This window comes from Sus scrofa, chromosome 1 (assembly GCF_054392235.1).
Source record: "Sus scrofa isolate SSC_HxYL_T2T_F1_AM1 chromosome 1, Sscrofa_HxYL_maternal_Yorkshire_Landrace_v2.0, whole genome shotgun sequence".
NCBI lineage: Eukaryota > Metazoa > Chordata > Mammalia > Artiodactyla > Suidae > Sus > Sus scrofa.
Window position 1 is genome coordinate 152,029,211 of NC_139383.1, and position 27,339 is coordinate 152,056,549.

Consider the following 27,339-nt stretch of genomic DNA (forward strand, 5'->3'; position numbering starts at 1 on the left):
ATGACCGGCCAGGGCACAGGCACCCAGCGCCCATTCACGTGCCCGGGACCCCTCTGTCCTGCATTCCACGCGCCGCCCAAATCTCTGAGGATATCCCACATCATAGCCCAGGACGCCCTGAGGCACTGCCGCCCCGGGCACCCAACTCTCCCCCTCATGGTGCTGTGCGCACACTGGCCCAGGACCTCTGGCCCTCCCGCACTTCTCTCGACCCCAGTCCACGGCCGACTCGGCACCGCCCAGGGCCACCTGGTGCCCCACCGCCTCCACGTCTCTGGGAACTGCCGCAGGGGCTCCAGGCTTCCCGATGCCCCCCAGGGACTCTGCGAGGGACAGGCACTGGCAGCCCCGCCGACCCCGGGAAGACGCAGGCAAAGGCATCCACCCCGCCCAAACGGCCATCTCGGCAAGGCCCCCCGGCCGGCCTCCTCTCTCCCCACCAGAACCTGGGTCGGCAGTCCCGACGAGGCCAAGGCCCCCGCTGCTCACCCGCAACCTACAGACAGCCTCTCCGCCCGACACCGCGGGCAGGACCCCGCAGAGGCCTCACGGAGGCAGCCGCAGGCCTGAGAGCCCAGCGGTGCTCACGCACACCGCAGGCAGCCCACCCCACACTGGGCCTGCCACTTCCAAGGCTTTCCCGTGGGCACCGGGGCCCCGGGGCCACCGGAGGCCTGCCTGCCCCCACCTGCGCCCCAGGGCTGCACGCACCCAAGGGAGCCAAGGCAACGGGACCCTCCCCCGACGGCCCCTGTGGGAGCCACGTGCCGGACCTCAGTTTGCGATGAGGAGACGGTAGTGAGTTCTCACTCATTTTGTTCAGATTTTCCAAGGAATGCGTTTGTGGGTGTCATCATCGATCCGAGCACGGGCACACCCGCGGGACGGCCACCGCCACAGCCCCCACCGCCGGGACGGCCAGCCAGCTCCCTCCTGGACGCGTCCCGGAGCCTCCCGAGCCCAACCGCGGGCAAGCAGGTCAGCTCCACCCCCGGGAGCAGAGGGTGCGGGTCCGGGCGCCACACACCGCCCCCCGGGGGCTACCTTGGCGCAGGCCACTGCCGCTTACCATCGCCTACCAGGTGGCCATCGATCCCGCCACCGGCCGCACGCCAACACGCCTCCCTCCGGCAGGAGGGACTGGCCTTCCCGGGGTCGCTCCCGACAGGCTCCGGCTTCCGCTCCCTGCGCTGGCCTCCGTTTCTCCGCCGCAGCAGCTGGGTGAGGGCGACAACGGACACGCGCAAGCACGCCTCAGCAAGGGGCCCAGCTGCCCAAGGCACAGGGGCCGGGCCCCCCACCGCCCAGGGCCTGTGGGCAGCCTGGCTGCCACCTGTCCCTGGCCTCCCTCCTCTCACTGGGTGCCAGCAGCCAAAGCGCCACACGGAGTGGCCAGCACTGCCCCTTCGCTGGGGCGCCACACCCTTCCCCCAGGAACCGCACCTCCCTCAGGCTCCCTAAGGCTCTGCCCACCCGCACCCCTCCCAGCTTAAGAGTCCACCCCAACCCCGAGTCCGATTCCACCCCAAGGCCCACCCTGGGGCTCTCCCCCTCACCCGATGGGAAAACACCCTCGCTCCGGCCACCGACACTGCCTGCCCACGCAGGGAGAGACACACGCGGCCCAGAGTGCTCTGCAGGAGCCTCACCTCAGGACCGCTGACGTGCCCCTGGGGGCAAGGTCTCCGCCCCGAGAGCAGCTCCGCGGGCCCTGGATCCGGGGCGCCCATGGGCACACCTGCACTCCACCCCCGCTATCCCCAGCACGCTCTCAGGACCCCGGGCAAAACACAGACCCTTCTGCTGGACCCTCCGGGACCCCAAGGGCCCTGGAGCCTGGGCAAGACCCCGCAGGGCCGCACCTCGCCCTGACCGCCAATGGCGAGGGGCGACCCCAGCCCCCAGGCTGTGGGCTCGGGTCGCTCGCCCTTCACCCTCCAGGCCCGCCACACCAGGCCCCCTTGGGGCAGGGGTCCTGGGTCCCCCAGGCAGGTCTCCCCGGGGCACTCTGGGGACACCGGAGGCCTGCCTGCCACAAACCGCGCCCCATGGCGGCTGCCTGTCCACCGGACACAACGTAACCCGCACAGACCGCCTGCCGCCGGGCGCCCGGAACCTGCCACCAGTTGGGCGCTCGGGCCCCACGCAAGGCACACGCCACAGCCCCGGCGCCAGCACCGGAAGGTCCGCCGGGCCCCATGGCACCCTCTCCTTTGCGTGGCACACCCATGCACACCCAGGCCTCCCTACCTCCAGCACCAGCGTCTCCACGGGAGTCGCACCAGGCCCTGGGCCCAGCGGGACCCTCGCACCGAAACTCACGCCCCTTCTGCCGCCGCCTGCCCCCTTTCCTCCACAGCAGACTCCCTCCTTGCCACCAGCTCCCGCCCGGCACCAGCTCGGCTGGGCTCCAGTCCGCAGGCGTGGCTAGCTCTGCTGGGTATCAACCTCACACTGCCTCCCACTGCGCAACTCCCTGTCCTCCCTCCCCGGGAACACGGCCTCAGTCAGGCCAGGGGCGCCGCACGGCCTCAACGCCCAGCCCCGTGTGTGGACACCTTAGCGGCCCCGGGAGCTGGCCGCGGGCTCACACATCTATGGCCCGCCGGCACCCATGACCGGCCAGGGCACAGGCACCCAGCGCCCATTCACGTGCCCGGGACCCCTCTGTCCTGCCTTCCACGCGCCGCCCAAATCTCTGAGGATATCCCACATCATAGCCCAGGCCGCCCTGAAGGCACTGCCGCCCCGGGCACCCAACTCTCCCCCTCACGGTGCTGTGCGCACACTGGCCCAGGACCTCTGGCCCTCCCGCACTTCTCTCGACCCCAGTCCGCCGCCGACTCGGCACCGCCCAGGGCCACCTGGCGCCCCACCGCCTCCACGTCTCTGGGAACTGCCGCAGGGGCTCCAGGCTTCCCGATGCCCCCCAGGGACTCTGCGAGGGACAGGCACTGGCAGCCCCGCCGACCCCGGGAAGACGCAGGCAAAGGCATCCACCCCGCCCAAACGGCCATCTCGGCAAGGCCCCCCCGCCGGCCTCCTCTCTCCCCACCAGAACCTGGGTAGGCAGTCCCGCTGAGGCCAAGGCCCCCGCTGCTCACCCGCAACCTACAGACAGCCTCTGCGCCCGACACCGCGGGCAGGACCCCGCAGAGGCCTCACGGAAGCAGCCGCAGGCCTGAGAGCCCAGCGGTGCTCACGCACACCGCAGGCAGCCCACCCCACACTGGGCCTGCCACTCCCAAGGCTTTCCCGCTGGGCACCGGGGCCCCGGGGCCACCGGAGGCCTGCCTGCCCCCACCTGCGCCCCAGGGCTGCACGCACCCAAGGGAGCCAAGGCAACGGGACCCTCCCCCGACGGCCCCTGTGGGAGCCACGTGCCGGACCTCAGTTTGCGATGAGGAGACGGTAGTGAGTTCTCACTCATTTTGTTCAGATTTTCCAAGGAATGCGTTTGTGGGTGTCATCATCGATCCGAGCACGGGCACACCCGCGGGACGGCCACCGCCACAGCCCCCACCGCCGGGACGGCCAGCCAGCTCCCTCCTGGCCGCGGCCCGCAGGCTCCCGAGCCCAACCGCGGGCAAGCAGGTCAGCTCCACCCCCGGGAGCAGAGGGTGCGGGTCCGGGCGCCACACACCGCCCCCCGGGGGCTACCTTGGCGCAGGCCACTGCCGCTTACCATCGCCTACCAGGTGGCCATCGATCCCGCCACCGGCCGCACGCCAACACGCCTCCCACCGGCAGGAGGGACTGGCCTTCCCGGGGTCGCTCCCGACAGGCTCCGGCTTCCGCTCCCCGCGCTGGCCTCCGTCTCTCCGCCGCAGCAGCTGGGTGAGGGCGACAACGGACACGCGCAAGCACGCCTCAGCAAGGGGCCAGGCTGCCCAAGGCACAGGGGCCGGGCCCCCCACCGCCCAGGGCCTGTGGGCAGCCTGGCTGCCACCTGTCCCTGGCCTCCCCCCTCTCACTGGGTGCCAGCAGCCAAAGCGCCACACGGAGTGGCCAGCACTGCCCCTTCGCTGGGGCGCCACAGCGCGACACGGGCTGCCGCCGCCTCGCCACACCCTTCCCCCAGGAACCGCGCCTCCCTCAGGCTCCCTAAGGCCCTGCCCACCCGCACCCCTCCCAGCTTCAGAAGAGTCCACCCCAACCCCGAGTCCGATTCCGCCCCCAGGCCCACCCTGGGGCTCTCCCTCTCACCCCGATGGGAAAACACCCTCGCTCCGGCCACCGACACTGCCTGCCCACGCAGGGAGAGACACACGCGGCCCAGAGTGCTCTGCAGGAGCCTCACCTCAGGACCGCTGACGTGCCCCTGGGGGCAAGGTCTCCGCCCCGAGAGCGGCTCCGCGGGCCCTGGACCCGGGGCGCCCATGGGCACACCTGCACTCCACCCCTGCTATCCCCAGCACGCTCTCAGGACCCCGGGCAAAACACAGACCCTTCTGCTGGACCCTCCGGGACCCCAAGGGCCCTGGAGCCTGGGCGAGACCCCGCAGGGCCGCACCTCGCCCTGACCGCCAATGGCCAGGGGCGTCCCCTGCCGCCAGGCTGTGGGCTCGGGTCGCTCGCCCTTCACCCTCCAGGCCCGCCACACCAGGCCCCCTGGCGCGCGGGACCTGGGTCCCTCAGGCAGGTCTCCCCGGGGCACTCTGGGGACACCGGAGGCCTGCCTGCCCCAAACCCCGCCCCACGGCTGCCGCCTGTCCACCGGACACAACGCAACCCGCACAGACCGCCTGCCGCCGGGCGCCCGGAGCCTGCCACCAGTTGGGCGCTCGGGCCCCACGCAAGGCACACGCCACAGCCCCGCCGCCAGCACCGGAAGGCCCGCCGGGCCCCATGGCACCCTCTCCTTTGCGTGCCACACCCATGCACACCCAGGCCTCCCTAACTCCAGCACCAGCATCTCCACGGGAGACGCACCAGACCCTGGGCCCAGCGGGACCCTCGCACCGAAACTCACGCCCCTTCCGCCGCCACCTGCCCCCTTTCCTCCACAGCAGACTCCCTCCTTGCCACCAGCTCCCGCCCGGCACCAGCTCGGCTGGGCTCCAGTCCGCAGGCGTGGCTAGCTCTGCTGGGTATCAACCTCACACTGCCTCCCACTGCGCAACTCCCTGTCCTCCCTCCCCGGGAACACGGCCTCAGCCAGGGCAGGGGCGCCGCACGGCCTCAATGCCCAGCCCCGTGTGTGGACACCTTAGCGGCCCCGGGAGCTGGCCGCGGGCTCACACTTCTATGCCCCGCCGGCACCCATGACCGGCCAGGGCACAGGCACCCAGCTCCCATTCACGTGCCCGGGACCCCTCCGTCCTGCCTTCCACGCGCCGCCCAAATCTCTGAGGATATCCCACATCATAGCCCAGGCCGCCCTGAAGGCACTGCCGCCCCGGGCACCCAACACTCCCCCTCACGGTGCTCTGCGCACACTGGCCCAGGACCTCTGGCCCTCCTGCACTTCTCTCGACCCCAGTCCGCGGCCGACTCGGCACCGCCCAGGGCCACCTGGCGCCCCACCGCCTCCACGTCTCTGGGAAATGCCGCAGGGGCTCCAGGGTTCTCGATGACCACCAAGGACTCTGCGAGGGAAAGGCACTGGCAGCCCCGCCGACCCCGTGAAGGCCCAGGCCAAGGCGTCCGACCCCGCCCAAACGGCCATCTCGGCAAGGCCCCCCGGCCTGCCTCCTCTCTCCCCACCAGAACCTGGGTCGGCAGTCCCGCCGAGGCCAAGGCCCCCGCTGCTCACCCGCAACCTACAGACACCCTCTGCGCCCGACACCGCGGGCAGGACCCCGCGGAGGCCTCAAGGAGGCAGCCGCAGGCCTGAGAGCCCAGCGGCGCTCACACACACCGCAGGCAGCCCACCCCACACTGGGCCTGCCACTCCCAAGGCTTTCCCGCCGGGCACCGGGGCCCCGGGGCCACCGGAGGCCTGCCTGCCCCCACCTGCGCCCCAGGGCTGCACGCACCCAAGGGAGCCAAGGCAACGGGACCCTCCCCCGACGGCCCCTGTGGGAGCCACGTGCCGGACCTCAGTTTGCGATGAGGAGACGGTAGTGAGTTCTCACTCATTTTGTTCAGATTTTCCAAGGAATGCGTTTGTGGGTGTCATCATCGATCCGAGCACGGGCACACCCGCGGGACGGCCACCGCCACAGCCCCCACCGCCGGGACGGCCAGCCAGCTCCCTCCTGGCCGCGGCCCGCAGGCTCCCGAGCCCAACCGCGGGCAAGCAGGTCAGCTCCACCCCCGGGAGCAGAGGGTGCGGGTCCGGGCGCCACACACCGCCCCCCGGGGGCTACCTTGGCGCAGGCCACTGCCGCTTACCATCGCCTACCAGGTGGCCATCGATCCCGCCACCGGCCGCACGCCAACACGCCTCCCTCCGGCAGGAGGGACTGGCCTTCCCGGGGTCGCTCCCGACAGGCTCCGGCTTCCGCTCCCCGCGCTGGCCTCCGTCTCTCCGCCGCAGCAGCTGGGTGAGGGCGACAACGGACACGCGCAAGCACGCCTCAGCAAGGGGCCCAGTTGCCCAAGGCACAGGGGCCGTGCCCCCCACCGCCCAGGGCCTGTGGGCAGCCTGGCTGCCACCTGTCCCTGGCCTCCCCCCTCTCACTGGGTGCCAGCAGCCAAAGGGCCACACGAGTGGCCAGCACTGCCCCTTCGCTGGGGCGCCACAGCGCGACGCGGGCTGCCGCCGCCTCGCCACACCCTTCCCCCAGGAACCGCGCCTCCCTCAGGCTCCCTAAGGCCCTGCCCACCCGCACCCCTCCCAGCTTCAGAAGAGTCCACCCCAACCCCGAGTCCGATTCCGCCCCCAGGCCCACCCTGGGGCTCTCCCTCTCACCCCGATGGGAAAACACCCTCGCTCCGGCCACCGACACTGCCTGCCCACGCAGGGAGAGACACACGCGGCCCAGAGTGCTCTGCAGGAGCCTCACCTCAGGACCGCTGACATGCCCCTGGGGGCAAGGTCTCCGCCCCGAGAGCGGCTCCGCGGGCCCTGGACCCGGGGCGCCCATGGGCACACCTGCACTCCACCCCTGCTATCCCCAGCACGCTCTCAGGACCCCGGGCAAAACACAGACCCTTCTGCTGGACCCTCCGGGACCCCAAGGGCCCTGGAGCCTGTGCGAGACCCCGCAGGGCCGCACCTCGCCCTGACCGCCAATGGCCAGGGGCGTCCCCTGCCGCCAGGCTGTGGGCTCGGGTCGCTCGCCCTTCACCCTCCAGGCCCGCCACACCAGGCCCCCTGGCGCGCGGGACCTGGGTCCCTCAGGCAGGTCTCCCCGGGGCACTCTGGGGACACCAGAGGCCTGCCTGCCCCAAACCCCGCCCCACGGCTGCCGCCTGTCCACCGGACACAACGCAACCCGCACAGACCGCGTGCCGCCGGGCGCCCGGAGCCTGCCACCAGTTGGGCGCTCGGGCCCCACGCAAGGCACACGCCACAGCCCCGCCGCCAGCACCGGAAGGCCCGCCGGGCCCCATGGGACCCTCTCCTTTGCGTGCCACACCCATGCACACCCAGGCCTCCCTAACTCCAGCACAAGCATCTCCACGGGAAACGCAGTAGACCCTGGGCCCAGCGGGACCCTCGCACCGAAACTCACGCCCCTTCCGCCGCCACCTGCCCCCTTTCCTCCACAGCAGACTCCCTCCTTGCCACCAGCTCCCGCCCGGCACCAGCTCGGCTGGGCTCCAGTCCGCAGGCGTGGCTAGCTCTGCTGGGTATCAACCTCACACTGCCTCCCACTGCGCAACTCCCTGTCCTCCCTCCCCGGGAACACGGCCTCAGCCAGGGCAGGGGCGCCGCACGGCCTCAATGCCCAGCCCTGTGTGTGGACACCTTAGCGGCACCGGGAGCTGGCCGCGGGCTCACACTTCTATGCCCCGCCGGCACCCATGACCGGCCAGGGCACAGGCACCCAGCTCCCATTCACGTGCCCGGGACCCCTCCGTCCTGCCTTCCACGCGCAGCCCAAATCTCTGAGGATATCCCACATCATAGCCCAGGCCGCCCTGAAGGCACTGCCGCCCCGGGCACCCAACACTCCCCCTCACGGTGCTCTGCGCACACTGGCCCAGGACCTCTGGCCCTCCTGCACTTCTCTCGACCCCAGTCCGAGGCCGACTCGGCCCCGCCCAGGACCACCTGGCGCCCACCGCCTCCACGTCTCTGGGAAATGCCGCAGGGGCTCCAGGGTTCTCGATGACCACCAAGGACTCTGCGAGGGAAAGGCACTGGCAGCCCCGCCGACCCCGTGAAGGCCCAGGCCAAGGCGTCCGACCCCGCCCAAACGGCCATCTCGGCAAGGCCCCCCGGCCTGCCTCCTCTCTCCCCACCAGAACCTGGGTCGGCAGTCCCGCCGAGGCCAAGGCCCCTGCTTCTCACCCGCAACCTACAGACACCCTCTGCGCCCGACACCGCGGGCAGGACCCCGCGGAGGCCTCAAGGAGGCAGCCGCAGGCCTGAGAGCCCAGCGGCGCTCACACACACCGCAGGCAGCCCACCCCACACTGGGCCTGCCACTCCCAAGGCTTTCCCGCCGGGCACCGGGGGCCCCGGGGCCCCGGGGCTGCCCTCGAGGAGGCCAGCCCCAAGGCTCCTCTCCCCATGGCCCTCCGGGGCCACCGGAGGCCTGCCTGCCCCCACCTGCGCCCCAGGGCTGCACGCACCCAAGGGAGCCAAGGCAACGGGACCCTCCCCCGACGGCCCCTGTGGGAGCCACGTGCCGGACCTCAGTTTGCGATGAGGAGACGGTAGTGAGTTCTCACTCATTTTGTTCAGATTTTCCAAGGAATGCATTTGTGGGTGTCATCATCGATCCGAGCACGGGCACACCCGCGGGACGGCCACCGCCACAGCCCCCACCGCCGGGACGGCCAGCCAGCTCCCTCCTGGCCGCGGCCTGCAGGCTCCCGAGCCCAACCGCGGGCAAGCAGGTCAGCTCCACCCCCGGGAGCAGAGGGTGCGGGTCCGGGCGCCACACACCGCCCCCCGGGGGCTACCTTGGCGCAGGCCACTGCCGCTTACCATCGCCTACCAGGTGGCCATCGATCCCGCCACCGGCCGCACGCCAACACGCCTCCCTCCGGCAGGAGGGACTGGCCTTCCCGGGGTCGCTCCCGACAGGCTCCGGCTTCCGCTCCCCGCGCTGGCCTCCGTCTCTCCGCCGCAGCAGCTGGGTGAGGGCGACAACGGACACGCGCAAGCACGCCTCAGCAAGGGGCCCAGTTGCCCAAGGCACAGGGGCCGTGCCCCCCACCGCCCAGGGCCTGTGGGCAGCCTGGCTGCCACCTGTCCCTGGCCTCCCCCCTCTCACTGGGTGCCAGCAGCCAAAGGGCCACACGAGTGGCCAGCACTGCCCCTTCCCTGGGGCGCCACAGCGCGACGCGGGCTGCCGCCGCCTCGCCACACCCTTCCCCCAGGAACCGCGCCTCCCTCAGGCTCCCTAAGGCCCTGCCCACCCGCACCCCTCCCAGCTTCAGAAGAGTCCACCCCAACCCCGAGTCCGATTCCGCCCCCAGGCCCACCCTGGGGCTCTCCCTCTCACCCCGATGGGAAAACACCCTCGCTCCAGCCACCGACACTGCCTGCACACGCAGGGAGAGACACACGCGGCCCAGAGTGCTCTGCAGGAGCCTCACCTCAGGACCGCTGACATGCCCCTGGGGGCAAGGTCTCCGCCCCGAGAGCGGCTCCGCGGGCCCTGGACCCGGGGCGCCCATGGGCACACCTGCACTCCACCCCTGCTATCCCCAGCACGCTCTCAGGACCCCGGGCAAAACACAGACCCTTCTGCTGGACCCTCCGGGACCCCAAGGGCCCTGGAGCATGTGCGAGACCCCGCAGGGCCGCACCTCGCCCTGACCGCCAATGGCCAGGGGCGTCCCCTGCCGCCAGGCTGTGGGCTCGGGTCGCTCGCCCTTCACCCTCCAGGCCCGCCACACCAGGCCCCCTGGCGCGCGGGACCTGGGTCCCTCAGGCAGGTCTCCCCGGGGCACTCTGGGGACACCAGAGGCCTGCCTGCCCCAAACCCCGCCCCACGGCTGCCGCCTGTCCACCGGACACAACGCAACCCGCACAGACCGCGTGCCGCCGGGCGCCCGGAGCCTGCCACCAGTTGGGCGCTCGGGCCCCACGCAAGGCACACGCCACAGCCCCGCCGCCAGCACCGGAAGGCCCGCCGGGCCCCATGGGACCCTCTCCTTTGCGTGCCACACCCATGCACACCCAGGCCTCCCTAACTCCAGCACAAGCATCTCCACGGGAAACGCACTAGACCCTGGGCCCAGCGGGACCCTCGCACCGAAACTCACGCCCCTTCCGCCGCCACCTGCCCCCTTTCCTCCACAGCAGACTCCCTCCTTGCCACCAGCTCCCGCCCGGCACCAGCTCGGCTGGGCTCCAGTCCGCAGGCGTGGCTAGCTCTGCTGGGTATCAACCTCACACTGCCTCCCACTGCGCAACTCCCTGTCCTCCCTCCCCGGGAACACGGCCTCAGCCAGGCCAGGGGCGCCGCACGGCCTCAATGCCCAGCCCTGTGTGTGGACACCTTAGCGGCACCGGGAGCTGGCCGCGGGCTCACACTTCTATGCCCCGCCGGCACCCATGACCGGCCAGGGCACAGGCACCCAGCTCCCATTCACGTGCCCGGGACCCCTCCGTCCTGCCTTCCACGCGCAGCCCAAATCTCTGAGGATATCCCACATCATAGCCCAGGCTGCCCTGAAGGCACTGCCGCCCCGGGCACCCAACACTCCCCCTCACGGTGCTCTGCGCACACTGGCCCAGGACCTCTGGCCCTCCTGCACTTCTCTCGACCCCAGTCCGAGGCCGACTCGGCCCCGCCCAGGACCACCTGGCGCCCACCGCCTCCACGTCTCTGGGAAATGCCGCAGGGGCTCCAGGGTTCTCGATGACCACCAAGGACTCTGCGAGGGAAAGGCACTGGCAGCCCCGCCGACCCCGTGAAGGCCCAGGCCAAGGCGTCCGACCCCGCCCAAACGGCCATCTCGGCAAGGCCCCCCGGCCTGCCTCCTCTCTCCCCACCAGAACCTGGGTCGGCAGTCCCGCCGAGGCCAAGGCCCCTGCTGCTCACCCGCAACCTACAGACACCCTCTGCGCCCGACACCGCGGGCAGGACCCCGCGGAGGCCTCAAGGAGGCAGCCGCAGGCCTGAGAGCCCAGCGGCGCTCACACACACCGCAGGCAGCCCACCCCACACTGGGCCTGCCACTCCCAAGGCTTTCCCGCCGGGCACCGGGGCCCCGGGGCCACCGGAGGCCTGCCTGCCCCCACCTGCGCCCCAGGGCTGCACGCACCCAAGGGAGCCAAGGCAACGGGACCCTCCCCCGACGGCCCCTGTGGGAGCCACGTGCCGGACCTCAGTTTGCGATGAGGAGACGGTAGTGAGTTCTCACTCATTTTGTTCAGATTTTCCAAGGAATGCGTTTGTGGGTGTCATCATCGATCCGAGCACGGGCACACCCGCGGGACGGCCACCGCCACAGCCCCCACCGCCTTGACGGCCAGCCAGCTCCCTCCTGGCCGCGGCCCGCAGGCTCCCGAGCCCAACCGCGGGCAAGCAGGTCAGCTCCACCCCCGGGAGCAGAGGGTGCGGGTCCGGGCGCCACACACCGCCCCCCGGGGGCTACCTTGGCGCAGGCCACTGCCGCTTACCATCGCCTACCAGGTGGCCATCGATCCCGCCACCGGCCGCACGCCAACACGCCTCCCTCCGGCAGGAGGGACTGGCCTTCCCGGGGTCGCTCCCGACAGGCTCCGGCTTCCGCTCCCCGCGCTGGCCTCCGTCTCTCCGCCGCAGCAGCTGGGTGAGGGCGACAACGGACACGCGCAAGCACGCCTCAGCAAGGGGCCCAGTTGCCCAAGGCACAGGGGCCGTGCCCCCCACCGCCCAGGGCCTGTGGGCAGCCTGGCTGCCACCTGTCCCTGGCCTCCCCCCTCTCACTGGGTGCCAGCAGCCAAAGGGCCACACGAGTGGCCAGCACTGCCCCTTCCCTGGGGCGCCACAGCGCGACGCGGGCTGCCGCCGCCTCGCCACACCCTTCCCCCAGGAACCGCGCCTCCCTCAGGCTCCCTAAGGCCCTGCCCACCCGCACCCCTCCCAGCTTCAGAAGAGTCCACCCCAACCCCGAGTCCGATTCCGCCCCCAGGCCCACCCTGGGGCTCTCCCTCTCACCCCGATGGGAAAACACCCTCGCTCCGGCCACCGACACTGCCTGCCCACGCAGGGAGAGACACACGCGGCCCAGAGTGCTCTGCAGGAGCCTCACCTCAGGACCGCTGACATGCCCCTGGGGGCAAGGTCTCCGCCCCGAGAGCGGCTCCGCGGGCCCTGGACCCGGGGCGCCCATGGGCACACCTGCACTCCACCCCTGCTATCCCCAGCACGCTCTCAGGACCCCGGGCAAAACACAGACCCTTCTGCTGGACCCTCCGGGACCCCAAGGGCCCTGGAGCATGTGCGAGACCCCGCAGGGCCGCACCTCGCCCTGACCGCCAATGGCCAGGGGCGTCCCCTGCCGCCAGGCTGTGGGCTCGGGTCGCTCGCCCTTCACCCTCCAGGCCCGCCACACCAGGCCCCCTGGCGCGCGGGACCTGGGTCCCTCAGGCAGGTCTCCCCGGGGCACTCTGGGGACACCAGAGGCCTGCCTGCCCCAAACCCCGCCCCACGGCTGCCGCCTGTCCACCGGACACAACGCAACCCGCACAGACCGCGTGCCGCCGGGCGCCCGGAGCCTGCCACCAGTTGGGCGCTCGGGCCCCACGCAAGGCACACGCCACAGCCCCGCCGCCAGCACCGGAAGGCCCGCCGGGCCCCATGGGACCCTCTCCTTTGCGTGCCACACCCATGCACACCCAGGCCTCCCTAACTCCAGCACAAGCATCTCCACGGGAAACGCACTAGACCCTGGGCCCAGCGGGACCCTCGCACCGAAACTCACGCCCCTTCCGCCGCCACCTGCCCCCTTTCCTCCACAGCAGACTCCCTCCTTGCCACCAGCTCCCGCCCGGCACCAGCTCGGCTGGGCTCCAGTCCGCAGGCGTGGCTAGCTCTGCTGGGTATCAACCTCACACTGCCTCCCACTGCGCAACTCCCTGTCCTCCCTCCCCGGGAACACGGCCTCAGCCAGGCCAGGGGCGCCGCACGGCCTCAATGCCCAGCCCTGTGTGTGGACACCTTAGCGGCACCGGGAGCTGGCCGCGGGCTCACACTTCTATGCCCCGCCGGCACCCATGACCGGCCAGGGCACAGGCACCCAGCTCCCATTCACGTGCCCGGGACCCCTCCGTCCTGCCTTCCACGCGCAGCCCAAATCTCTGAGGATATCCCACATCATAGCCCAGGCTGCCCTGAAGGCACTGCCGCCCCGGGCACCCAACACTCCCCCTCACGGTGCTCTGCGCACACTGGCCCAGGACCTCTGGCCCTCCTGCACTTCTCTCGACCCCAGTCCGAGGCCGACTCGGCCCCGCCCAGGACCACCTGGCGCCCACCGCCTCCACGTCTCTGGGAAATGCCGCAGGGGCTCCAGGGTTCTCGATGACCACCAAGGACTCTGCGAGGGAAAGGCACTGGCAGCCCCGCCGACCCCGTGAAGGCCCAGGCCAAGGCGTCCGACCCCGCCCAAACGGCCATCTCGGCAAGGCCCCCCGGCCTGCCTCCTCTCTCCCCACCAGAACCTGGGTCGGCAGTCCCGCCGAGGCCAAGGCCCCTGCTGCTCACCCGCAACCTACAGACACCCTCTGCGCCCGACACCGCGGGCAGGACCCCGCGGAGGCCTCAAGGAGGCAGCCGCAGGCCTGAGAGCCCAGCGGCGCTCACACACACCGCAGGCAGCCCACCCCACACTGGGCCTGCCACTCCCAAGGCTTTCCCGCCGGGCACCGGGGCCCCGGGGCCACCGGAGGCCTGCCTGCCCCCACCTGCGCCCCAGGGCTGCACGCACCCAAGGGAGCCAAGGCAACGGGACCCTCCCCCGACGGCCCCTGTGGGAGCCACGTGCCGGACCTCAGTTTGCGATGAGGAGACGGTAGTGAGTTCTCACTCATTTTGTTCAGATTTTCCAAGGAATGCGTTTGTGGGTGTCATCATCGATCCGAGCACGGGCACACCCGCGGGACGGCCACCGCCACAGCCCCCACCGCCTTGACGGCCAGCCAGCTCCCTCCTGGCCGCGGCCCGCAGGCTCCCGAGCCCAACCGCGGGCAAGCAGGTCAGCTCCACCCCCGGGAGCAGAGGGTGCGGGTCCGGGCGCCACACACCGCCCCCCGGGGGCTACCTTGGCGCAGGCCACTGCCGCTTACCATCGCCTACCAGGTGGCCATCGATCCCGCCACCGGCCGCACGCCAACACGCCTCCCTCCGGCAGGAGGGACTGGCCTTCCCGGGGTCGCTCCCGACAGGCTCCGGCTTCCGCTCCCCGCGCTGGCCTCCGTCTCTCCGCCGCAGCAGCTGGGTGAGGGCGACAACGGACACGCGCAAGCACGCCTCAGCAAGGGGCCCAGTTGCCCAAGGCACAGGGGCCGTGCCCCCCACCGCCCAGGGCCTGTGGGCAGCCTGGCTGCCACCTGTCCCTGGCCTCCCCCCTCTCACTGGGTGCCAGCAGCCAAAGGGCCACACGAGTGGCCAGCACTGCCCCTTCCCTGGGGCGCCACAGCGCGACGCGGGCTGCCGCCGCCTCGCCACACCCTTCCCCCAGGAACCGCGCCTCCCTCAGGCTCCCTAAGGCCCTGCCCACCCGCACCCCTCCCAGCTTCAGAAGAGTCCACCCCAACCCCGAGTCCGATTCCGCCCCCAGGCCCACCCTGGGGCTCTCCCTCTCACCCCGATGGGAAAACACCCTCGCTCCGGCCACCGACACTGCCTGCCCACGCAGGGAGAGACACACGCGGCCCAGAGTGCTCTGCAGGAGCCTCACCTCAGGACCGCTGACATGCCCCTGGGGGCAAGGTCTCCGCCCCGAGAGCGGCTCCGCGGGCCCTGGACCCGGGGCGCCCATGGGCACACCTGCACTCCACCCCTGCTATCCCCAGCACGCTCTCAGGACCCCGGGCAAAACACAGACCCTTCTGCTGGACCCTCCGGGACCCCAAGGGCCCTGGAGCATGTGCGAGACCCCGCAGGGCCGCACCTCGCCCTGACCGCCAATGGCCAGGGGCGTCCCCTGCCGCCAGGCTGTGGGCTCGGGTCGCTCGCCCTTCACCCTCCAGGCCCGCCACACCAGGCCCCCTGGCGCGCGGGACCTGGGTCCCTCAGGCAGGTCTCCCCGGGGCACTCTGGGGACACCAGAGGCCTGCCTGCCCCAAACCCCGCCCCACGGCTGCCGCCTGTCCACCGGACACAACGCAACCCGCACAGACCGCGTGCCGCCGGGCGCCCGGAGCCTGCCACCAGTTGGGCGCTCGGGCCCCACGCAAGGCACACGCCACAGCCCCGCCGCCAGCACCGGAAGGCCCGCCGGGCCCCATGGGACCCTCTCCTTTGCGTGCCACACCCATGCACACCCAGGCCTCCCTAACTCCAGCACAAGCATCTCCACGGGAAACGCACTAGACCCTGGGCCCAGCGGGACCCTCGCACCGAAACTCACGCCCCTTCCGCCGCCACCTGCCCCCTTTCCTCCACAGCAGACTCCCTCCTTGCCACCAGCTCCCGCCCGGCACCAGCTCGGCTGGGCTCCAGTCCGCAGGCGTGGCTAGCTCTGCTGGGTATCAACCTCACACTGCCTCCCACTGCGCAACTCCCTGTCCTCCCTCCCCGGGAACACGGCCTCAGCCAGGGCAGGGGCGCCGCACGGCCTCAATGCCCAGCCCTGTGTGTGGACACCTTAGCGGCACCGGGAGCTGGCCGCGGGCTCACACTTCTATGCCCCGCCGGCACCCATGACCGGCCAGGGCACAGGCACCCAGCTCCCATTCACGTGCCCGGGACCCCTCCGTCCTGCCTTCCACGCGCAGCCCAAATCTCTGAGGATATCCCACATCATAGCCCAGGCTGCCCTGAAGGCACTGCCGCCCCGGGCACCCAACACTCCCCCTCACGGTGCTCTGCGCACACTGGCCCAGGACCTCTGGCCCTCCTGCACTTCTCTCGACCCCAGTCCGAGGCCGACTCGGCCCCGCCCAGGACCACCTGGCGCCCACCGCCTCCACGTCTCTGGGAAATGCCGCAGGGGCTCCAGGGTTCTCGATGACCACCAAGGACTCTGCGAGGGAAAGGCACTGGCAGCCCCGCCGACCCCGTGAAGGCCCAGGCCAAGGCGTCCGACCCCGCCCAAACGGCCATCTCGGCAAGGCCCCCCGGCCTGCCTCCTCTCTCCCCACCAGAACCTGGGTCGGCAGTCCCGCCGAGGCCAAGGCCCCTGCTGCTCACCCGCAACCTACAGACACCCTCTGCGCCCGACACCGCGGGCAGGACCCCGCGGAGGCCTCAAGGAGGCAGCCGCAGGCCTGAGAGCCCAGCGGCGCTCACACACACCGCAGGCAGCCCACCCCACACTGGGCCTGCCACTCCCAAGGCTTTCCCGCCGGGCACCGGGGCCCCGGGGCCACCGGAGGCCTGCCTGCCCCCACCTGCGCCCCAGGGCTGCACGCACCCAAGGGAGCCAAGGCAACGGGACCCTCCCCCGACGGCCCCTGTGGGAGCCACGTGCCGGACCTCAGTTTGCGATGAGGAGACGGTAGTGAGTTCTCACTCATTTTGTTCAGATTTTCCAAGGAATGCGTTTGTGGGTGTCATCATCGATCCGAGCACGGGCACACCCGCGGGACGGCCACCGCCACAGCCCCCACCGCCTTGACGGCCAGCCAGCTCCCTCCTGGCCGCGGCCCGCAGGCTCCCGAGCCCAACCGCGGGCAAGCAGGTCAGCTCCACCCCCGGGAGCAGAGGGTGCGGGTCCGGGCGCCACACACCGCCCCCCGGGGGCTACCTTGGCGCAGGCCACTGCCGCTTACCATCGCCTACCAGGTGGCCATCGATCCCGCCACCGGCCGCACGCCAACACGCCTCCCTCCGGCAGGAGGGACTGGCCTTCCCGGGGTCGCTCCCGACAGGCTCCGGCTTCCGCTCCCCGCGCTGGCCTCCGTCTCTCCGCCGCAGCAGCTGGGTGAGGGCGACAACGGACACGCGCAAGCACGCCTCAGCAAGGGGCCCAGTTGCCCAAGGCACAGGGGCCGTGCCCCCCACCGCCCAGGGCCTGTGGGCAGCCTGGCTGCCACCTGTCCCTGGCCTCCCCCCTCTCACTGGGTGCCAGCAGCCAAAGGGCCACACGAGTGGCCAGCACTGCCCCTTCCCTGGGGCGCCACAGCGCGACGCGGGCTGCCGCCGCCTCGCCACACCCTTCCCCCAGGAACCGCGCCTCCCTCAGGCTCCCTAAGGCCCTGCCCACCCGCACCCCTCCCAGCTTCAGAAGAGTCCACCCCAACCCCGAGTCCGATTCCGCCCCCAGGCCCACCCTGGGGCTCTCCCTCTCACCCCGATGGGAAAACACCCTCGCTCCGGCCACCGACACTGCCTGCCCACGCAGGGAGAGACACACGCGGCCCAGAGTGCTCTGCAGGAGCCTCACCTCAGGACCGCTGACATGCCCCTGGGGGCAAGGTCTCCGCCCCGAGAGCGGCTCCGCGGGCCCTGGACCCGGGGCGCCCATGGGCACACCTGCACTCCACCCCTGCTATCCCCAGCACGCTCTCAGGACCCCGGGCAAAACACAGACCCTTCTGCTGGACCCTCCGGGACCCCAAGGGCCCTGGAGCCTGTGCGAGACCCCGCAGGGCCGCACCTCGCCCTGACCGCCAATGGCCAGGGGCGTCCCCTGCCGCCAGGCTGTGGGCTCGGGTCGCTCGCCCTTCACCCTCCAGGCCCGCCACACCAGGCCCCCTGGCGCGCGGGACCTGGGTCCCTCAGGCAGGTCTCCCCGGGGCACTCTGGGGACACCAGAGGCCTGCCTGCCCCAAACCCCGCCCCACGGCTGCCGCCTGTCCACCGGACACAACGCAACCCGCACAGACCGCGTGCCGCCGGGCGCCCGGAGCCTGCCACCAGTTGGGCGCTCGGGCCCCACGCAAGGCACACGCCACAGCCCCGCCGCCAGCACCGGAAGGCCCGCCGGGCCCCATGGGACCCTCTCCTTTGCGTGCCACACCCATGCACACCCAGGCCTCCCTAACTCCAGCACAAGCATCTCCACGGGAAACGCACTAGACCCTGGGCCCAGCGGGACCCTCGCACCGAAACTCACGCCCCTTCCGCCGCCACCTGCCCCCTTTCCTCCACAGCAGACTCCCTCCTTGCCACCAGCTCCCGCCCGGCACCAGCTCGGCTGGGCTCCAGTCCGCAGGCGTGGCTAGCTCTGCTGGGTATCAACCTCACACTGCCTCCCACTGCGCAACTCCCTGTCCTCCCTCCCCGGGAACACGGCCTCAGCCAGGCCAGGGGCGCCGCACGGCCTCAATGCCCAGCCCTGTGTGTGGACACCTTAGCGGCACCGGGAGCTGGCCGCGGGCTCACACTTCTATGCCCCGCCGGCACCCATGACCGGCCAGGGCACAGGCACCCAGCTCCCATTCACGTGCCCGGGACCCCTCCGTCCTGCCTTCCACGCGCAGCCCAAATCTCTGAGGATATCCCACATCATAGCCCAGGCCGCCCTGAAGGCACTGCCGCCCCGGGCACCCAACACTCCCCCTCACGGTGCTCTGCGCACACTGGCCCAGGACCTCTGGCCCTCCTGCACTTCTCTCGACCCCAGTCCGAGGCCGACTCGGCCCCGCCCAGGACCACCTGGCGCCCACCGCCTCCACGTCTCTGGGAAATGCCGCAGGGGCTCCAGGGTTCTCGATGACCACCAAGGACTCTGCGAGGGAAAGGCACCGGCAGCCCCGCCGACCCCGTGAAGGCCCAGGCCAAGGCGTCCGACCCCGCCCAAACGGCCATCTCGGCAAGGCCCCCCGGCCTGCCTCCTCTCTCCCCACCAGAACCTGGGTCGGCAGTCCCGCCGAGGCCAAGGCCCCTGCTGCTCACCCGCAACCTACAGACACCCTCTGCGCCCGACACCGCGGGCAGGACCCCGCGGAGGCCTCAAGGAGGCAGCCGCAGGCCTGAGAGCCCAGCGGCGCTCACACACACCGCAGGCAGCCCACCCCACACTGGGCCTGCCACTCCCAAGGCTTTCCCGCCGGGCACCGGGGGCCCCGGGGCCCCGGGGCTGCCCTCGAGGAGGCCAGCCCCAAGGCTCCTCTCCCCATGGCCCTCCGGGGCCACCGGAGGCCTGCCTGCCCCCACCTGCGCCCCAGGGCTGCACGCACCCAAGGGAGCCAAGGCAACGGGACCCTCCCCCGACGGCCCCTGTGGGAGCCACGTGCCGGACCTCAGTTTGCGATGAGGAGACGGTAGTGAGTTCTCACTCATTTTGTTCAGATTTTCCAAGGAATGCGTTTGTGGGTGTCATCATCGATCCGAGCACGGGCACACCCGCGGGACGGCCACCGCCACAGCCCCCACCGCCGGGACGGCCAGCCAGCTCCCTCCTGGCCGCGGCCCGCAGGCTCCCGAGCCCAACCGCGGGCAAGCAGGTCAGCTCCACCCCCGGGAGCAGAGGGTGCGGGTCCGGGCGCCACACACCGCCCCCCGGGGGCTACCTTGGCGCAGGCCACTGCCGCTTACCATCGCCTACCAGGTGGCCATCGATCCCGCCACCGGCCGCACGCTAACACGCCTCCCACCGGCAGGAGGGACTGGCCTTCCCGGGGTCGCTCCCGACAGGCTCCGGCTTCCGCTCCCCGCGCTGGCCTCCGTCTCTCCGCCGCAGCAGCTGGGTGAGGGCGACAACGGACACGCGCAAGCACGCCTCAGCAAGGGGCCAGGCTGCCCAAGGCACAGGGGCCGGGCCCCCCACCGCCCAGGGCCTGTGGACAGCCTGGCTGCCACCTGTCCCTGGCCTCCCCCCTCTCACTGGGTGCCAGCAGCCAAAGGGCCACACGAGTGGACAGCACTGCCCCTTCCCTGGGGCGCCACAGCGCGACGCGGGCTGCCGCCGCCTCGCCACACCCTTCCCCCAGGAACCGCGCCTCCCTCAGGCTCCCTAAGGCCCTGCCCACCCGCACCCCTCCCAGCTTCAGAAGAGTCCACCCCAACCCCGAGTCCGATTCCGCCCCCAGGCCCACCCTGGGGCTCTCCCTCTCACCCCGATGGGAAAACACCCTCGCTCCGGCCACCGACACTGCCTGCCCACGCAGGGAGAGACACACGCGGCCCAGAGTGCTCTGCAGGAGCCTCAGCTCAGGACCGCTGACGTGCCCCTGGGGGCAAGGTCTCCGCCCCGAGAGCGGCTCCGCGGGCCCTGGACCCGGGGCGCCCATGGGCACACCTGCACTCCACCCCTGCTATCCCCAGCACGCTCTCAGGACCCCGGGCAAAACACAGACCCTTCTGCTGGACCCTCCGGGACCCCAAGGGCCCTGGAGCCTGTGCGAGACCCCGCAGGGCCGCACCTCGCCCTGACCGCCAATGGCCAGGGGCGTCCCCTGCCGCCAGGCTGTGGGCTCGGGTCGCTCGCCCTTCACCCTCCAGGCCCGCCACACCAGGCCCCCTGGCGCGCGGGACCTGGGTCCCTCAGGCAGGTCTCCCCGGGGCACTCTGGGGACACCGGAGGCCTGCCTGCCCCAAACCCCACCCCACGGCTGCGGCCTGTCCACCGGACACAACGCAACCCGCACAGACCGCCTGCCGCCGGGCGCCCGGAGCCTGCCACCAGTTGGGCGCTCGGGCCCCACGCAAGGCACACGCCACAGCCCCGCCGCCAGCACCGGAAGGCCCGCCGGGCCGAATGGGACCCTCTCCTTTGCGTGCCACACCCATGCACACCCAGGCCTCCCTAACTCCAGCACCAGCATCTCCACGGGAGACGCACCAGACCCTGGGCCCAGCGGGACCCTCGCACCGAAACTCACGCCCCTTCCGCCGCCACCTGCCCCCTTTCCTCCACAGCAGACTCCCTCCTTGCCACCAGCTCCCGCCCGGCACCAGCTCGGCTGGGCTCCAGTCCGCAGGCGTGGCTAGCTCTGCTGGGTATCAACCTCACACTGCCTCCCACTGCGCAACTCCCTGTCCTCCCTCCCCGGGAACACGGCCTCAGCCAGGGCAGGGGCGCCGCACGGCCTCAATGCCCAGCCCCGTGTGTGGACACCTTAGCGGCCCCGGGAGCTGGCCGCGGGCTCACACTTCTATGCCCCGCCGGCACCCATGACCGGCCAGGGCACAGGCACCCAGCTCCCATTCACGTGCCCGGGACCCCTCCGTCCTGCCTTCCACGCGCCGCCCAAATCTCTGAGGATATCCCACATCATAGCCCAGGCCGCCCTGAAGGCACTGCCGCCCCGGGCACCCAACACTCCCCCTCACGGTGCTCTGCGCACACTGGCCCAGGACCTCTGGCCCTCCTGCACTTCTCTCGACCCCAGTCCGCGGCCGACTCGGCACCGCCCAGGGCCACCTGGCGCCCCACCGCCTCCACGTCTCTGGGAAATGCCGCAGGGGCTCCAGGGTTCTCGATGACCAACAAGGACTCTGCGAGGGAAAGGCACTGGCAGCCCCGCCGACCCCGTGAAGGCCCAGGCCAAGGCGTCCGACCCCGCCCAAACGGCCATCTCGGCAAGGCCCCCCGGCCTGCCTCCTCTCTCCCGACCAGAACCTGGGTCGGCAGTCCCGCCGAGGCCAAGGCCCCCGCTGCTCACCCGCAACCTACAGACACCCTCTGCGCCCGACACCGCGGGCAGGACCCCGCGGAGGCCTCAAGGAGGCAGCCGCAGGCCTGAGAGCCAAGCGGCGCTCACACACACCGCAGGCAGCCCACCCCACACTGGGCCTGCCACTCCCAAGGCTTTCCCGCCGGGCACCGGGGCCCCGGGGCCCCGGGGCTGCCCTCGAGGAGGCCAGCACCAAGGCTCCTCTCCCCATGGCCCTCCGGGGCCACCGGAGGCCTGCCTGCCCCCACCTGCGCCACAGGGCTGCACGCACCCAAGGGAGCCAAGGCAACGGGACCCTCCCCCGACGGCCCCTGTGGGAGCCACGTGCCGGACCTCAGTTTGCGATGAGGAGACGGTAGTGAGTTCTCACTCATTTTGTTCAGATTTTCCAAGGAATGCGTTTGTGGGTGTCATCATCGATCCGAGCACGGGCACACCCGCGGGACGGCCACCGCCACAGCCCCCACCGCCGGGACGGCCAGCCAGCTCCCTCCTGGCCGCGGCCCGCAGGCTCCCGAGCCCAACCGCGGGCAAGCAGGTCAGCTCCACCCCCGGGAGCAGAGGGTGCGGGTCCGGGCGCCACACACCGCCCCCCGGGGGCTACCTTGGCGCAGGCCACTGCCGCTTACCATCGCCTACCAGGTGGCCATCGATCCCGCCACCGGCCGCACGCTAACACGCCTCCCAACGGCAGGAGGGACTGGCCTTCCCGGGGTCGCTCCCGACAGGCTCCGGCTTCCGCTCCCCGCGCTGGCCTCCGTCTCTCCGCCGCAGCAGCTGGGTGAGGGCGACAACAGACACGCGCAAGCATGCCTCAGCAAGGGGCCAGGCTGCCCAAGGCACAGGGGCCGGGCCCCCCACCGCCCAGGGCCTGTGGGCAGCCTGGCTGCCACCTGTCCCTGGCCTCCCCCCTCTCACTGGGTGCCAGCAGCCAAAGGGCCACACGAGTGGCCAGCACTGCCCCTTCCCTGGGGCGCCACAGCGCGACACGGGCTGCCGCCGCCTCGCCACACCCTTCCCCCAGGAACCGCGCCTCCCTCAGGCTCCCTAAGGCCCTGCCCACCCGCACCCCTCCCAGCTTCAGAAGAGTCCACCCCAACCCCGAGTCCGATTCCGCCCCCAGGCCCACCCTGGGGCTCTCCCTCTCACCCCGATGGGAAAACACCCTCGCTCCGGCCACCGACACTGCCTGCCCACGCAGGGAGAGACACACGCGGCCCAGAGTGCTCTGCAGGAGCCTCACCTCAGGACCGCTGACGTGCCCCTGGGGGCAAGGTCTCCGCCCCGAGAGCGGCTCCGCGGGCCCTGGACCCGGGGCGCCCATGGGCACACCTGCACTCCACCCCTGCTATCCCCAGCACGCTCTCAGGACCCCGGGCAAAACACAGACCCTTCTGCTGGACCCTCCGGGACCCCAAGGGCCCTGGAGCCTGGGCGAGACCCCGCAGGGCCGCACCTCGCCCTGACCGCCAATGGCCAGGGGCGTCCCCTGCCGCCAGGCTGTGGGCTCGGGTCGCTCGCCCTTCACCCTCCAGGCCCGCCACACCAGGCCCCCTGGCGCGCGGGACCTGGGTCCCTCAGGCAGGTCTCCCCGGGGCACCCTGGGGACACCGGAGGCCTGCCTGCCCCAAACCCCGCCCCACGGCTGCCGCCTGTCCACCGGACACAACGCAACCCGCACAGACCGCCTGCCGCCGGGCGCCCGGAGCCTGCCACCAGTTGGGCGCTCGGGCCCCACGCAAGGCACACGCCACAGCCCCGCCGCCAGCACCGGAAGGCCCGCCGGGCCCCATGGGACCCTCTCCTTTGCGTGCCACACCCATGCACACCCAGGCCTCCCTAACTCCAGCACCAGCATCTCCACGGGAGACGCACTAGACCCTGGGCCCAGCGGGACCCTCGCACCGAAACTCACGCCCCTTCCGCCGCCGCCTGCCCCCTTTCCTCCACAGCAGACTCCCACCTTGCCACCAGCTCCCGCCCGGCACCAGCTCGGCTGGGCTCCAGTCCGCAGGCGTGGCTAGCTCTGCTGGGTATCAACATCACACTGCCTCCCACTGCGCAACTCCCTGTCCTCCCTCCCCGGGAACACGGCCTCAGCCAGGGCAGAGGCGCCGCACGGCCTCAATGCCCAGCCTCGTGTGTGGACACCTTAGCGGCCCCGGGAGCTGGCCGCGGGCTCACACTTCTCTGCCCCGCCGGCACCCATGACCGGCCAGGGCACAGGCACCCAGCTCCCATTCACGTGCCCGGGACCCCTCCGTCCTGCCTTCCACGCGCCGCCCAAATCTCTGAGGATATCCCACATCATAGCCCAGGCCGCCCTGAAGGCACTGCCGCCCCGGGCACCCAACACTCCCCCTCACGGTGCTCTGCGCACACTGGTCCAGGACCTCTGGCCCTCCTGCACTTCTCTCGACCCCAGTCCGCGGCCGACTCGGCACCGCCCAGGGCCACCTGGCGCCCCACCGCCTCCACGTCTCTGGGAAATGCCGCAGGGGCTCCAGGGTTCTCGATGACCACCAAGGACTCTGCGAGGGAAAGGCACTGGCAGCCCCGCCGACCCCGTGAAGGCCCAGGCCAAGGCGTCCGACCCCGCCCAAACGGCCATCTCGGCAAGGCCCCCCGGCCGGCCTCCTCTCTCCCCACCAGAACCTGGGTCGGCAGTCCCGCCGAGGCCAAGGCCCCCGCTGCTCACCCGCAACCTACAGACACCCTCTGCGCCCGACACCCCGGGCAGGACCCCGCGGAGGCCTCACGGAGGCAGCCGCAGGCCTGAGAGCCCAGCGGCGCTCACACACACCGCAGGCAGCCCACCCCACACTGGGCCTGCCACTCCCAAGGCTTTCCCGCCGGGCACCGGGGCCCCGGGGCCCCGGGGCTGCCCTCGAGGAGGCCAGCCCCAAGGCTCCTCTCCCCATGGCCCTCCGCGGCCACCGGAGGCCTGCCTGCCCCCACCTGCGCCCCAGGGCTGCACGCACCCAAGGGAGCCAAGGCAACGGGACCCTCCCCCGACGTCCCCTATGGGAGCCACGTGCCGGACCTCAGTTTGCGATGAGGAGACGGTAGTGAGTTCTCACTCATTTTGTTCAGATTTTCCAAGGAATGCGTTTGTGGGTGTCATCATCGATCCGAGCACGGGCACACCCGCGGGACGGCCACCGCCACAGCCCCCACCGCCGGGACGGCCAGCCAGCTCCCTCCTGGCCGCGGCCCGCAGGCTCCCGAGCCCAACCGCGGGCAAGCAGGACAGCTCCACCCCCGGGAGCTCAGGGTGCGGGTCCGGGCGCCACACACCGCCCCCCGGGGGCTACCTTGGCGCAGGCCACTGCCGCTTACCATCGCCTACCAGGTGGCCATCGATCCCGCCACCGGCCGCACGCCAACACGCCTCCCTCCGGCAGGAGGGACTGGCCTTCCCGGGGTCGCTCCCGACAGGCTCCGGCTTCCGCTCCCCGCGCTGGCCTCCGTCTCTCCGCCGCAGCAGCTGGGTGAGGGCGACAACGGACACGCGCAAGCACGCCTCAGCAAGGGGCCAGGCTGCCCAAGGCACAGGGGCCGGGCCCCCCACCGCCCAGGGCCTGTGGGCAGCCTGGCTGCCACCTGTCCCTGGCCTCCCCCCTCTCACTGGGTGCCAGCAGCCAAAGGGTCACACGAGTGGCCAGCACTGCCCCTTCCCTGGGGCGCCACAGCGCGACGCGGGCTGCCGCCGCCTCGCCACACCCTTCCCCCAGGAACCGCGCCTCCCTCAGGCTCCCTAAGGCCCTGCCCACCCGCACCCCTCCCAGCTTCAGAAGAGTCCACCCCAACCCCGAGTCCGATTCCGCCCCCAGGCCCACCCTGGGGCTCTCCCTCTCACCCCGATGGGAAAACACCCTCGCTCCGGCCACCGACACTGCCTGCCCACGCAGGGAGAGACACACGCGGCCCAGAGTGCTCTGCAGGAGCCTCACCTCAGGACCGCTGACGTGCCCCTGGGGGCAAGGTCTCCGCCCCGAGAGCGGCTCCGCGGGCCCTGGACCCGGGGCGCCCATGGGCACACCTGCACTCCACCCCTGCTATCCCCAGCACGCTCTCAGGACCCCGGGCAAAACACAGACCCTTCTGCTGGACCCTCCGGGACCCCAAGGGCCCTGGAGCCTGGGCGAGACCCCGCAGGGCCGCACCTCGCCCTGACCGCCAATGGCCAGGGGCGTCCCCTGCCGCCAGGCTGTGGGCTCGGGTCGCTCGCCCTTCACCCTCCAGGCCCGCCACACCAGGCCCCCTGGCGTGCGGGACCTGGGTCCCTCAGGCAGGTCTCCCCGGGGCACTCTGGGGACACCGGAGGCCTGCCTGCCCCAAACCCCGCCCCACGGCTGCCGCCTGTCCACCGGACACAACGCAACCCGCACAGACCGCCTGCCGCCGGGCGCCCGGAGCCTGCCACCAGTTGGGCGCTCGGGCCCCACGCAAGGCACACGCCACAGCCCCGCCGCCAGCACCGGAAGGCCCGCCGGGCCCCATGGGACCCTCTCCTTTGCGTGCCACACCCATGCACACCCAGGCCTCCCTAACTCCAGCACCAGCATCTCCACGGGAGACGCACCAGACCCTGGGCCCAGCGGGACCCTCGCACCGAAACTCACGCCCCTTCCGCCGCCACCTGTCCCCTTTCCTCCACAGCAGACTCCCTCCTTGCCACCAGCTCCCGCCCGGCACCAGCTCGGCTGGGCTCCAGTCCGCAGGCGTGGCTAGCTCTGCTGGGTATCAACCTCACACTGCCTCCCACTGCGCAACTCCCTGTCCTCCCTCCCCGGGAACACGGCCTCAGCCAGGGCAGGGGCGCCGCACGGCCTCAATGCCCAGCCCCGTGTGTGGACACCTTAGCGGCCCCGGGAGCTGGCCGCGGGCTCACACTTCTATGCCCCGCCGGCACCCATGACCGGCCAGGGCACAGGCACCCAGCTCCCATTCACGTGCCCGGGACCCCTCCGTCCTGCCTTCCACGCGCCGCCCAAATCTCTGAGGATATCCCACATCATAGCCCAGGCCGCCCTGAAGGCACTGCCGCCCCGGGCACCCAACACTCCCCCTCACGGTGCTCTGCGCACACTGGCCCAGGACCTCTGGCCCTCCTGCACTTCTCTCGACCCCAGTCCGCGGCCGACTCGGCACCGCCCAGGGCCACCTGGCGCCCCACCGCCTCCACGTCTCTGGGAAATGCCGCAGGGGCTCCAGGGTTCTCGATGACCACCAAGGACTCTGCGAGGGAAAGGCACTGGCAGCCCCGCCGACCCCGTGAAGGCCCAGGCCAAGGCGTCCGACCCCGCCCAAACGGCCATCTCGGCAAGGCCCCCCGGCCGGCCTCCTCTCTCCCCACCAGAACCTGGGTCGGCAGTCCCGCCGAGGCCAAGGCCCCCGCTGCTCACCCGCAACCTACAGACACCCTCTGCGCCCGACACCGCGGGCAGGACCCCGCGGAGGCCTCAAGGAGGCAGCCGCAGGCCTGAGAGCCAAGCGGCGCTCACACACACCGCAGGCAGCCCACCCCACACTGGGCCTGCCACTCCCAAGGC

At 71.8% G+C, this 27,339-nt stretch overlaps 10 non-coding genes across 10 annotated transcripts; all 10 read right to left on the reverse strand.

Annotated features, from left to right (window-relative positions):
• Positions 1–769: 769 nt before the first annotated feature.
• Positions 770–863, reverse strand: LOC146406677 (small nucleolar RNA SNORD116). The gene has a single exon (XR_014833976.1). It is a non-coding gene; the product is annotated as a small nucleolar RNA SNORD116 (small nucleolar RNA).
• Positions 864–3,385: 2,522 nt separating this feature from the next.
• LOC146406678 (small nucleolar RNA SNORD116) lies at positions 3,386–3,479 on the reverse strand. Its single transcript, XR_014833977.1, has one exon. It is a non-coding gene; the product is annotated as a small nucleolar RNA SNORD116 (small nucleolar RNA).
• A 2,557-nt stretch (positions 3,480–6,036) lies between these two features.
• Positions 6,037–6,130, reverse strand: LOC146406679 (small nucleolar RNA SNORD116). Its single transcript, XR_014833984.1, has one exon. It is a non-coding gene; the product is annotated as a small nucleolar RNA SNORD116 (small nucleolar RNA).
• A 2,616-nt stretch (positions 6,131–8,746) lies between these two features.
• LOC146406680 (small nucleolar RNA SNORD116) lies at positions 8,747–8,840 on the reverse strand. The gene has a single exon (XR_014833400.1). It is a non-coding gene; the product is annotated as a small nucleolar RNA SNORD116 (small nucleolar RNA).
• A 2,555-nt stretch (positions 8,841–11,395) lies between these two features.
• LOC146406681 (small nucleolar RNA SNORD116) lies at positions 11,396–11,489 on the reverse strand. Its single transcript, XR_014833986.1, has one exon. It is a non-coding gene; the product is annotated as a small nucleolar RNA SNORD116 (small nucleolar RNA).
• Positions 11,490–14,044: 2,555 nt separating this feature from the next.
• Positions 14,045–14,138, reverse strand: LOC146406682 (small nucleolar RNA SNORD116). Its single transcript, XR_014833987.1, has one exon. It is a non-coding gene; the product is annotated as a small nucleolar RNA SNORD116 (small nucleolar RNA).
• Positions 14,139–16,693: 2,555 nt separating this feature from the next.
• On the reverse strand, positions 16,694–16,787 carry LOC146406683 (small nucleolar RNA SNORD116). Its single transcript, XR_014833988.1, has one exon. It is a non-coding gene; the product is annotated as a small nucleolar RNA SNORD116 (small nucleolar RNA).
• A 2,616-nt stretch (positions 16,788–19,403) lies between these two features.
• LOC146406684 (small nucleolar RNA SNORD116) lies at positions 19,404–19,497 on the reverse strand. The gene has a single exon (XR_014833990.1). It is a non-coding gene; the product is annotated as a small nucleolar RNA SNORD116 (small nucleolar RNA).
• Positions 19,498–22,113: 2,616 nt separating this feature from the next.
• On the reverse strand, positions 22,114–22,207 carry LOC146406685 (small nucleolar RNA SNORD116). Its single transcript, XR_014833991.1, has one exon. It is a non-coding gene; the product is annotated as a small nucleolar RNA SNORD116 (small nucleolar RNA).
• A 2,616-nt stretch (positions 22,208–24,823) lies between these two features.
• LOC146406686 (small nucleolar RNA SNORD116) lies at positions 24,824–24,917 on the reverse strand. Its single transcript, XR_014833996.1, has one exon. It is a non-coding gene; the product is annotated as a small nucleolar RNA SNORD116 (small nucleolar RNA).
• Positions 24,918–27,339: the final 2,422 nt, after the last annotated feature.